This window comes from Nicotiana tabacum, chromosome 17 (genome assembly GCF_000715075.1).
Source record: "Nicotiana tabacum cultivar K326 chromosome 17, ASM71507v2, whole genome shotgun sequence".
In the NCBI taxonomy this organism is placed as follows: domain Eukaryota; kingdom Viridiplantae; phylum Streptophyta; class Magnoliopsida; order Solanales; family Solanaceae; genus Nicotiana; species Nicotiana tabacum.
The window spans coordinates 122,859,762-122,872,922 of NC_134096.1; the positions used below are offsets into that span (position 1 = coordinate 122,859,762).

The 13,161-nt window shown below is 40.2% G+C and overlaps 1 long non-coding RNA gene across 1 annotated transcript; it reads left to right on the plus strand.

Moving 5' to 3' along the window:
* Positions 1 to 264: 264 nt before the first annotated feature.
* Positions 265 to 961, plus strand: LOC107828747 (uncharacterized). The gene is made up of 2 exons (XR_012701456.1): positions 265 to 691; positions 782 to 961. It is a non-coding gene; the product is annotated as an uncharacterized LOC107828747 (long non-coding RNA).
* The last annotated feature ends 12,200 nt before the right edge of the window (positions 962 to 13,161 follow it).

Sequence of the window (13,161 nt, forward strand, 5' to 3'; positions counted from 1 at the left end):
CCAATCCTTTGCCAGAAAATTATATTGTGTTTGTAAGGTTAATTTTTCTTAATATACAGATAACAATATGGTAAATTTCTTTAGTTTCATCTTTTAGTGTTAATTTTTCTTTCTCGCTAGGTAAAAATTCTAACTCCGTCGTTGCGACCATCCAGCCACTAAACACCAAGTCCAACCCCATATAACATATTGATATTGTAACACCAAATATGAGCCTCAATATTTATAATGATACAACCCACGTCCACTTTCTCCTTTTCCACTCTCCATTATTGCATACGTCCATACACGTCTTTATCATGCATCATTCCTTTTTATATTCTTCTCTAAAATCTTGTCTCCTTTTTATATATGTACCCCTCACTTTGAATTAAAAGAAATGCACACCATGTCTGAAATCTCATTATCTTCCTCTTCTCCATGTTCATGGCAAGATGAAACTGCAATAATTTCCTCTCCACTGAAAACTCAGTTGGTTTCTAAGTCAGTATCAGAAAGGCTGCTCTCAAAGTTTTCTGATTTATCAGAGTTTGATTTTGATTATTCAAAGAGCGGTTTGTGGTCTCCTCCAATTCAAAGAAGTCATGTGTTATTGAGCTCACCAGCTGCCCAAATTCTATCACACAGAGAAATGGCTGCTAAGTTAAATAAAGTCTTGAAAAGACATCAAAGAAGAAGGCGTTGCTTCAATGTATGAATCTTCATTCTTTCTCCCTTCTCTGCTTTAATGGTATGTTGTTGATAATTTTCTATTAATTTTTGGTTGATTTTCTATTTGTAGGCGTGCTTATGTTCTCCAAAGAGATTTTGATCTCAATGTCAAAAGAAGTCCTGCAAGGTCTTCGATTTATTGAGAGTTTAAGAAAATGCAATGAAGATCTCTAATTTCTAACTATTATCCAATTCAAAATGTACATGTGTGTGTGTAATTATTATATAGAGGAATGGTTAACTTTCCAGTTTTCGTTGCTTAAAGACTATTTTTTTATTTTTTTTATTTTGTTGGGAACGGGAATTATGATTCTCCATGCATAAAGCTTTAAAAAGAACAAAAGGAAAGCCAGAAAGAATTATTAAAGTGGGGATATTTAGACTATTTTTAGCATATAGAACTGTTCCATTACTTGTGAGTTGTGAATAAGTTTTCTCCCCAAATTTTTTACCCCAGCAATTTGGTCTATACTCTATACACCATCATTATCATTAAAAATTAAAAAAAATCATAAAAGGTCTCCCCACACTTTTAAGAATAATAAACAAACCCCTAAAATTTTCTCGGATTTGCAATAACCCACTTGTACGTTCTTTGCAAGAGTTCTGTTACCCCCAAGATACAAGTATGTAACTGTAAATCCAAGATAAGTATAAAGGGCTCTTATGCATTTTCCCAATAGAAAAAAAAAAGAAAGGCTTGTCACTTTTACTCGTCAGAAATTATTTACATTCGGTAATAAAAAATATGTATAAAATTTTGTATAATTTAAGAGAAAATTCAAAAAAAAAATATATATATATATATATATAAATATACGTGCATCGTCCGTTTTAGGTTGTGATTTAACTTACTATAAAATAAAAATAAAAAGCCTTTGTCTTAGAACCAACATGAAGGGACATATAAAATTCTAGCTTTTGTTCAATAGAACTCCGGCAAAATAAGTATACTATGTAACTGCAAATTCAAGACAAGTTTAGAGGGATATTTATGCCCTTTCCGAAGAAAAAAAGCAAAGGCTTTGACGCTTTGTCTGGAGACAACATGAAGGTGCATTTAAAATTATAGCTTTTGCTCAATTCCACATGCAATTCCAAGAACTTTGGCTCTTATTCCACATGAAATTCCAAGAAGTAACAAAAGCAATTAATTACTACAGACATGTATGTTCTGGAGTTCCAAAGCTCTTCTCCGCCAACGGACAAATAAGTGCTGGTGTACACTGCATATAACTCCTAGATCAGGATTCATGGCTTCTTTGCAAAATTTTCCACAGTTTTGCAGATAAAACTCTGTTGTATTTTGTCGTTTATATTTATTGAAAGACTTACATTTTAAAAAGTGAACATCTCTATTTAGCCAATGAAGAAATTAAATAACTAGTGTTAGTATGCAATCATTCTCTCGCCAAAAGTACAAATGTTTTCCATTATTCTTTCCTACTTGTATCATATCTTAATTTTCAACTCAAGCTTGTTTTTTTCCTACTACTATCCTGTATTAAATTGACAACTCATACTCGTGGGGCAACATATGCATGTGCAACTGAATCAACTTTTGAATTTTTTACCCCCAGATTCTGTGGTGATCGAGCTTCAAGCAGATGAGAAAAAATTTAACTAGTACTATTACTTCTGTGAAGATTCGAAACTTGTTTTCCAAGCTTAATACTCCAACTGTTCAACCCAAAATTTAAAACTTCAATATATGTATACGGTATAAACTGATTTCGGCTTTCATACGTCTGATCGAGATCGAAACATAATGGATCGAAAAAAATCTTCATAATATCAAAGATGGGATCCGAAGAAGGTACGAACGAGCTTCGATTTTTGGGGACAGATCAAACACCGAGTTCGAAGTCATTATCGAGCTCGGGTCCGAATCGAACTATGATGAGATGTTATGAGATCGAGCTTAAGGGGCAAAGGCCAACCGATACTGAGCCCGAGTCATTACCAGACCCCGAGTTAGCATCGAGCTCAAGTCCGCATCGAGCTCTAAAAACAACACCGACCAACACTGAGTCCGATCAAGCTCGAGCTCACAGACAAGAGCCGTTATAACCGCACTAAGGGAGAGAATCTCGGCGGGAATTAGGAAAAAACTGATTTATCATGGGCTCCCCAGTATGTATTTTTAATTATATCTAAACTAGGATCCTCCACTATAAAGAGGATGACTACATGTCTGTAAAGGACAGGTTTTGCTCACATTGTAACTAAAACACCATACACTCCTATATTGAAGAGTTATTCCTTTTAAGCTTCATAAATTGATTCATCTTGCTTAGTCCTCAAAATCATCTTCTTTCCAGTCTTGTTTATTTTGCATTCTTTGCAATCCGTATTTGATATTTCTATTTGTCCTTATGATTTGTATTAAATTATACCACATATCCTTAGAACTATGTACAAATTCAACTCTATCCGTTTTTCGGGTAAACAGTTTGGCGCCCACCGTGGGGCTAAGGATAACAGTGGTTGTTTGATACGAATCTACAAAAACACACCATTTTGCGCTTGTTTCCGGAAGTGTCTTTGATTTCGGATTAGCAGCGACTAACTATCGATTAAGTGGCCTTACCTATCGACAATGAAGCTGGTTTTCAAAATGAGAACAACAACTTGATACCCAGTATCGAAAGACCGCGTGTCCACGCCGTCAGAGCTCAAATCGAAGTGCCAATAGACATTAATTCGCATGTGGCCATCGAGGCGAACCTACATTCTGAACCTGAAAATAGTATTCATGGGGGCACTCGATCTGCAGCTCGAGACACCCATAACGTCGAGGAAAACAGTGTCATCTTAGTTATGATTTTCGAAATGTTGCAAACTCAACAGGCAACAATAGCTCAATTACAGAGTCAAACCCATATACCAAGCAGGCCAGAACCCAGCTAACCTCGAGAAAATGCCCATGCAGCGGAACCAGCTATAATAAGATCAAATGAGCAAGAGTCGGGGACTAATACCGAAATTGCTAAGATGTTCGAAGAACTAACCAAACGAATAGAATCGGGAGAAAGAAGGATCGAAGCAAACGACAAAAAGGTAAAAACATATAACTCCAGGATTGATCAGATCCCGGGGGAACCACCGATATTGAAGGGCTTAGATTCTAAAAAATTCATACATAAGCCTTTCCCCCCAAGCGCGGCTCCTAAACCGATCCCAAAGAAATTCCGCATGCCCGAGATTCCTAAATATAATGGAACTACCGACCCAAACAAACATGTCACCTCATACACATGTGCCATCAAAAGGAACAACCTTGAGGATGATGAGATCGAATCCGTATTACTGAAGAATTCGGTGAAACCCTGTCAAAGGGAGCAATGATATGGTATCATAATTTACCATCTAATTCTATCGATTCCTTTGCTATGCTTGCAGATTCCTTCGTAAAAGCTCACGCCGGGGCCATAGAAATTGAGACAAGGAAGTCGGACATATTTAAGGTAAGACAAAAGGATAACGAGATGCTAAGGGAGTTCATATCTCATTTTCAAATGGAACGAATGGATCTGCCACCGGTCATAGACGATTGGGTTGTTCAGGCTTTCACTGAATGTCTGAACGAACGAAGTTCGCCGGCTTCACGACGGTTGAAGCATAACCTGATCGAGTACCTAGCTATTACTTGGGACGACATGCATAATCGGTACCAATCAAAAATTAGAGTCGAAGACGATCAGTTGGGGTCGGAACCCGCTACTCGAAGGGATATCAATCGAGAACAAGGTCCGATCAGGGACCGATACCGACTATATAATGGGAACCACAGAATCAATGAATCGAGACGTAACCCCGGACAAAGCAACAAAAGAAGTGATCGAGGTCAAGGATCTTGGGGGATGATGAACAGGAATGGGTTCGACAGGCCTACCCGATCTAAAGTAGCACTACGATTATCGGAGTATAACTTCAACATCGATGCATCCGCCCTCGTGTCGGCTATCGGATGCATCAAAGACAGTAAATGACCTCGACCCATGCAAACCGATCATGCCCAGAGGAATCCCAATCAAATGTACGAATACCATAGCACCCATGGCCACAGAACGGAAGATTGCAGGCAACTAAGAGAGGAGGTAGCCCGGTTATTTAATAAAGGGCACCTTCGAGAATGTTTAAGCGACATGGTCAAGAACCATTTCAAAAATAGGGATTTCGGCAAAAAACACGAACAAGAAGAACCATAACACGTAATCCACATGATCATCGGCGGCGTCGATACCCCTCAAGGGCCATTGCTTAAACGCACTAAGACATCGATTGTAAGAGAAAAGCGACCTCGAACTCAGGAATACGCACCCATAGAAACTTTGTCCTTTAACGATGAAGATGCAGAAGGAGTCATGCAATCTCATAATGATGCACTAGTAATACCTATACTTATGAATAAAACTAAAGTTAAGCGTGTGTTAATTGATCCAGATAGCTCGGCCCACATTATTAGATCGAAGGTGGTAGAACAACTCGGTCAATAGAACCAGGTCATACCCGCAACCATGGTTCTAAACGAGTTCAATATGGCATGTGAGACCACCAAAAGCGAGATAATTCTGTCGATAAACGTGGTCGGGACCATCCAGGAAATGAAGTTCCTCGTAATCGAAGGCGACATGAGGTACAACACCCTTTTTGGAAGGCCATGGATCCACAACATGAGAGTTATACCTTCGACCCTACACTAGGTTCTTAAATTCCCAACACCGAAAGGGAGTCAAAATAGTGTACGGAGAACAACCGACCGCGAGGGAAATGTTTGTAGTCGAAGAAGCAATTCCAATATCCTCACCTTCGTCAACAAAGGGATCAGACTCAAAAGGGGAACGAGATGCCAAATAGCAATCACAGACGTCGGCTTCAACCCAAGCAGAAAATCAGAAGGTCGAGGTAGATGATGATCAAAGGATCCCTAGATCTTTCGTGGTTCCCGATGATTTCGACGCTACCCAATTAACGATTGAAGAATTGGAGCAAGTCGTACTAATCGAGCATTTTCCCGAATGAAAGGTATACTTGGGAACGAGATTAACCCTCGAACTCAGGAAAAGGCTTATTCAATTTCTTATCGATAACATAGACTATTTTGCTTGGTCCCATTTAGATATAACAGGGATCCCACCGGATATAACGACGCATCGGCTAAGCATGGACCCTAGGTTTATACCGGTAAAGCAAAAGAGAAGACCCCAGTCCGAGGTAAAGCACACATTCATAAAGGACGAGGTAACTAAACTTCTTAAAATAGGGTCTATTCGGGACGTAAAATATCCCTAATGGTTAGCCAATGTAGTTGTAGTCCCTAAAAAATGGAACAAACTTAGAATGTGTGTAGATTATAAGGGTTTAAATAAGGCATGCCCCAAATATCCTTTTCCGCTGCCTAACATCGATTGCATGATCGATGCCACGCCAGGCCACGAGGTCCTTACTTTTCTCGATGCCTATTCCGGGTATAATCAAATCCAAATGAACCCGAAAAACCAGGAAAAGACTTCATTTATAACCAAGTATGAAACATATTGTTATAATGTGATGCCCTTCGGGCTAAAAAATGCGGGCGCTACTTACCAACGCTTAGTAAATAAAATATTCGAAGAACAAATAGGTAAATCAATGGAAGTTTATATTGATAACATGCTAGTTAAGTCCCTACGCGCAGAGGACCATTTGTCTCATTTGCAGGAAACATTCGAGATTTTGAGGAACTACAACATGAAGCTCAACCCCGAGAAATGTGCTTTCGGGGTTGGGTCGGGCAAGTTCCTCGAATTCATGGTATCAAATCGGGGAATCGAGATCAACCCCGATAAAATCAAAGCCATTGAAGACATCGCCATCGTGGACAATGTAAAAGCAGCCTTTGTTACCCCTAGGTAGAGTGAGTCTACTTAGCGAACTGGCAGGACGCGGAGATCTATTGATCAATATGAATCTTGAGAGTGGATGGTTGATTGCCGCCTCGCTTCATGGGACGGACTTTCGCAGTCCTCCTCCATCTAATCTAACCCTACCTCGTTCGCCCAGGCCTGCCGGCACAATAAGAGAATGATTTTTTGGGAATCTGCTCCCATGTTGTGGCTACCTAAGGAAACTCCGATTCGATCCGCCCCCTCGGTTGGGAGGCATCTACCTCATCCCGATCACAAGGAGAGGTGCCCGACATCGTCACGAGTAAGCCCCCTTTCTTTTTCTTTTTTTTATGTTTTTCAATCGCCTTTGTTTATTGTGAATCCGTTATTACAACCTTCTTTTTTGATGTCAAAGACCAGAAGCTACGCGCAAATTCTCTTCTTCCACTGAGTGCTCGGGGGATAGAAAGCGAGTTGTCGGCAAGCGTGACGAGAGGGCGAGGTTCAAAGGAGGAAAGGCTTAGGTAGATTGCCGGGTATGAATTCGATTCTAAGTCGGAGAATGCTCCGCCCGTGTAGGAGTTTAGGAAGGCCAAAAGTAAACAAAGAGCGGTAGAAGAGAATAAAGTGTTGCGCCCATTCTTTTCTTTCATAGCTGGAGCAAATAGAAGGAAATGTCGTGCAAGCCGAAGACTTTGACAGGTGTCGGTAATCAGATGTTTGGATGTGAGCTATACTCCGCGAGGAGCCAAACGGGCGTATGGCCGACAGATTCAGTGGGGCACCCCCCTTATAGCAGGTATGCAACCAACCCTTCTTCTGAAGACTATCTATAAGTAGTATTCAAAAGAAGAAATTGAGGTTTGATACCATTTGTGTTCAAAACATAAGGATCCAGAATATTAAAATATACTGATCACTGACCAGGATCATATAAAGCCCGGTATTCCCAGAAAGGATAGTCGTGCAGAGGCTAACGAGACGGATTGATGATTTAGGCTGATTCATTTCAAGGTCGTCAGATCGAAGTCATAATTTTTTCTCTCTACTAAAAAAGAAGAATGATTTCGCTTGGACTCCGGAATGCCAACAGGCATTAGAGGAATTGAAGCTATATCTATCGAGCCTACCACTGCTTCATACTCCAAAAACAGGCGAAAAAATTTGCTTGTACTTGGCAGTATCAGAAATTGCGGTAAGTGGTGTCCTAGTTCGAGAAGAGCAAGGTACGCAATTTCTCGTTTATTATGTAAGTCGAACCTTAGGAGAAGTAGAAACTAGATATCCACACTTAGAGAAATTGACACTTGCGCTGATAAACGCCTCTAGAAAGTTAAGACCATACTTTCAATGTCACCCCATATGCGTATTAACCACGTACCCGCTTCGTAATATTTTGCATAATCCGGAACTATCGGGCCGATAGGCCAAATGGGCCATCGAACTCAGTGGGTACGATATCGAATATCAACCCCGTACGACCATCAAGTCTTAAATTTTAGCGGTCTTCGTGGCCAATTTCACGCCTACCCTCGTACCCGAAGTCGAAAAGGAACTCTTGTCGAAATCGGGTACATCATCGGGGGGTATGGATCCTTTTCACGGATGGGGTTTCGAACGTGAAGGGGTACATGCTAGGCATCATTTTAAAGCCGCCTACGGGTAGCACTATTAGGCAATCTATCAAAACTATTGGAATGGCTAACAACGAGGCCGAGTATGAGGCCATGATTGCAGGTCTCGAGTTAGCTAAAAGCTTGGGAGCAGAAGTCATTAAAGCCAAATCTGACTCTTTACTGGTGGTAAATCAAGTAAACAAAACATTCAAAGTTCGAGAGGATAGAATGCAAAGGTATTTGGACAAACTGCAAGTCACTTTGCACCATTTCAAAGAGTGGACTTTACAGGATGCACCTCGAGAACAAAACAGTGAGGCCGATGCACTTGTAAATTGGGGATCAACAGTCGACGAAGACGAAATCAACTCGGCTACTGTCGTTCAACTCTCGAGATCCGTAATCGAAGAAGGTCATGCCGAGATAAATTCTACAAGCTTAACCTGGGATTAGATGAATAAGTATATTGATACTTGAAGAATGGAAAGCTCCCATCAGACCCTAAAAATTTGAGGTCTCCGCGAACCAAAGCTGCTCGATTCACATTGGCTGCAGATGGAACGTTATACCGAAGAACATTCGATGGGCCATTGGCAGTATGTTTAGGTCCTGGAGACACCGACTACATCCTACGTGAGATTCACGAGGGTACTTGTGGAAATCACTCCAGTGCTGATTCATTAGTCCGAAAAATAATTAGGCAGGGTATTATTGGATCGATATGGACAAAGATGCGAAGGAGTTTGTTCGAAAATGTGACAAATATCAAAGGGTTACACCAATGATCCATCAGCCCGGAGAGCAACTTCACTCAGTCCTATCCCCATGGCCATTCATGAAATGGGGAATGGCTATCGTCGGCCCTCTGTCGTCATCCCCAGGTAAAGCTAAATTCATTTTATTTATGAATGACTATTTCTCTTAATGGGTTGAAGCACATGCGTTCGTAAAAGTAAGAGAGAAAGAGGTTATAAACTTTATATGGGATCATATCATATGTCGATTCGGAATACCCGTCAAAATAGTGTGTGACAATGGAAAACAGTTCATTGGAAGCAAAGTGACGAAATTCCTCGAAGACCACAAAATAAAAAGGATATTATCAACACCGTATCACCCTAGTGGGAACGGACAGGCCGAATCAACGAACAAAACTATCATTCAAAACCTAAAGAAAAAGTTGAACGACGCAAAGGGAAAATGGAGAGAAACCCTACCCGAAGTTCTTTGGGCATATCGAACAGCATCAAAATCTAGTACGGGGGGCAACCCCGTTCTCCTTAGTATATGGCTCCGAAGCTTTGATTCCGATCGAAGTCGGGGAACCCAGCGCCAGGTTTCGATATACTACAGAAGAGTCAAATAACGAAGCTATGAATACTAGCCTCGAATTATTGGATGAAAAATGAGAAGCTGCTCTCGTCCGATTGGCCGCCCCAAAACAGCGAATCGAAAGATACTATAATCGAAGAACCAAGCTTCGTCATTTTAAACTCGGGGACTTAGTGCTAAGGAAAGTCACCCTCAGCACCCGAAATCCAAACGAAGGAAAATTGGGTCCAAACTGGGAAGGACTGTATCAGGTTCTCGAAAATGTCGGAAAAGGATCCTATAAGCTCAGTATTATAAACGACAAACCACTATCAAATAATTGGAATGTGTCACACCTAAAACGATACTACTACTAAGGTACGACTCTCCCATATTCATTTATATTTCGAAACTAACCCTTGCATGAATCCGATCAGGAGCAAGGATGGATCCTACAATACGATGCCCTAGGTCTGAAAGCACGCATTGTACTCTTTTTTCCTTAGACCGATTTTTATCCCAAATGGGTTTTTCAGCAAGGTTTTTAATGAGGCAACCATTGATCGTGCTAACTTAGAAACAATTCGACAGTATCCGAGGCCTCTTTACAATCGACCTCGAATACTGTGGGGGAATTATATATCAAGTTCGATGCAAGAAAGTTACTTCATAACAACAGGGTCCCGATAGAAAAAATTGTAACAGCTAAATGGTCAAAGCGAACCATGCTCATATAGTTAGCCCGAGCCCTAACACAAAACACGAACACATGTATAATGACTTACAAAGAAAATTTTCTTCTTCACCGATATCTTATATCCAAGAAAAGTTTCTCTATTTTGATATTTATTATGCAAATAGGCTTAAGGACTGACCATTATCCCTTAAATCGGGGACTGCCAACCGAAAATCAACGAGTTCGAGCAAGCACTCACTCAATCACTAAGCCTACGGGCGACTCTTACTTTGAGTTCGAAAAATCACTCACTCAATCATTAAGCCTATGGGCCACATTACTTCGAGTTCGAAATCACTCACTCGGATACTAAGCCTACGGGCTACTCTTATTTTGAGTTTGAGAAATCACTCACTCAATTATTAAGCCTACGGGCCACATAACTTCGAGTTCAAAATCACTCACTCGAATACTAAGTCTACGGGCTACTCTTATTTTGAGTTTGAGAAATCACTCACTCAATCATTAAGCCTACGGGCCACATAACTTCGAGTTCGAAATCACTTACTCGAATACTAAGCCTACGGGCTACTTTTATTTTGAGTTTGAGAAATCACTCACTCAATCATTAAGCCTACGGGCCATATAACTTCGAGTTCGAAATCACTCACTCGAATACTAGGCCTACGGGCTACTTTTATTTTGAGTTTGAGAAATCACTCACTTAATTATTAAGCCTACGGGCCACATAACTTCGAGTTCGAAATCACTCACTTGAATACTAAGCCTATGGGCTACTCTTATTTTGAGTTTGAGTAATCACTCACTCAATCATTAAGCCTACGGGCTACATTACTTCGAGTTCGCGCAAAGCACTCACTCGACTACTAAGCCTACGGCCTACTCTTACAGAGGCTATATGGGTCCAACCTAAAAGAACCTAAGGGCCAATACATTTAGCGTTCGAGACGTTGTTCTCACTCAACTCGAACCTAAGGGTTCAACTAGGCCAAGTTCGAAATAAGGTTGACTTGAACTTAGCTCAAGGATCCGCCATAAAACCCCAAAGGGTATGTTACTGCGAGTTGAAAATTGCCTATTATTTGATAAAAAACCTAAGGGTTTATTCTATCATAAACGTACTCGAACTTAATTATGAAAACGGCGCGGTCATGGAATCGATCAAGCCATCCAAAATCTCGAACATGGTATTGAACTCGGGGACTCACCCGGGCGTACCTAAAAAACCTAAGGGTTTTGTCCTAAATCCGAACTAGCGTTCACTCGATTACAGAAGCTGCAACTACAGAGTTTTTACAAAGCAAAAGCACAAAGCACATTTGAACAGAGAAGACATTAAAAAGAAGTTTCCTATTATATATCGATAGAAGAAATTATATATAAAAGACCGATAAGGGTCGTACCAAAAGGGAAACTAAGTCCTAACTACGACCGGTTTCGACCTCTTCTTCCGGAACAACTTCTCCTTCAGGACCCTCATCGGATCCGCCTCGACTGCCTTCTTCATCATCGTCCTCGTCATCGAAGGAGACAAGCTGCTTGGCTTCGGCCTCAAACACCTTGGCTCGGGCTATCTCCTCAGAGATGTCAAAACCTCGAGTATCAATTTCCTCGAGGGTTTCTCTCCGGGATTGACACTTTGCCAAGTCGGCAACCCATTGCTCTCGGTAAGAAGCCTCCCTTAGCTACATCTAAGCAGCCTCATCATCAGACCGGTACATGGCAATAGACTTATCCGTCACGATTAGGGCTGGCAAGTGAGCCGGTCCCGGGCCTAAACGGGCCAAGTGGGCCGGTCCAAACGGTCCCGGGCCTAAACGGGCTTTTTGTAGGGACCGAGCTCGGGACCGTTTAGTCCCGGGCTAAACGGTCCCGGCCCGCGGGCTAAACGGGCTAAGTGGGCCCAACATATTTTTTTTAAAAATAAAATAAATAGATATTAGAGACAAAAGGATGTTAAAAAAATATCTAAGGCAATGCTTTATAAATTTTATTATAGAATTGTGACCTAAATTTTATTTAACATCCTAAATTTTAATATTCAATATTTAATATCGAATATATATAGTATATAAGATGTATATATAATATATCGATATTATAGTATATATATATATATAAGTAATAAGCTATATTCGATAAGCTATATATACATCTTATATATAGTATATAAGATGTATATATATTATATATATACATCTTATATAGCTTATATACTATACACTTAGTATATATATACTTTTTAGTAGTAACATGAAATGACCAAAGTATGGTACTTCTTAGCTGGTATAAATATGGAATGATAGAAGATCAAGTTTTAGCTCAACTCAGATTACAGTTCAACTAAAACTGAGTTGAGCTAAAACTTGATCTTCTATCATTCCATATTTATACTAGCTAAAAAGTACCATACTTTGGTCATTTCATGTTACTACTAAAAAGTATATATATACTAAGTGTATAGTATATAAGTTGTATAAGATGTGTACAACTTGTTGAAAATTGATTATCGTTGAAGACTTCAATTCACCAACTTCACAATTATTTCACAAATTGTAACAATAAAGTAAGCAATAGTAGCAATTATAGAAGAAAATTAGAGAGAGATTGTGATAGATTGATGATTTTGTAAGAAAAAATAAAAGAATGATGGGGTATTTATAGTTGAAAATAGGGAAAAAGTATAATTATAAAAAGTTTGGGATTAAAACAAAGTTGGGGGGTTAAATGGCTATTTTATAAATAGCCAACGGCTATTTTTGACAGCCCAACGGTTATATATATATACGGCTATATTTTTTTTTATAAAAAAAAATAGCCGTTGGGACCGTTTGGCCCGTTAAGGGACCGGGCCGGTCCCGGGCTCTGGCGGGCTAAACGGTCCCGGGCCTGACGGGCCCAAATCATAGGACCGGCCCACGAGACCAGCCCAGACCCACTAAAACCGGGCCAAACG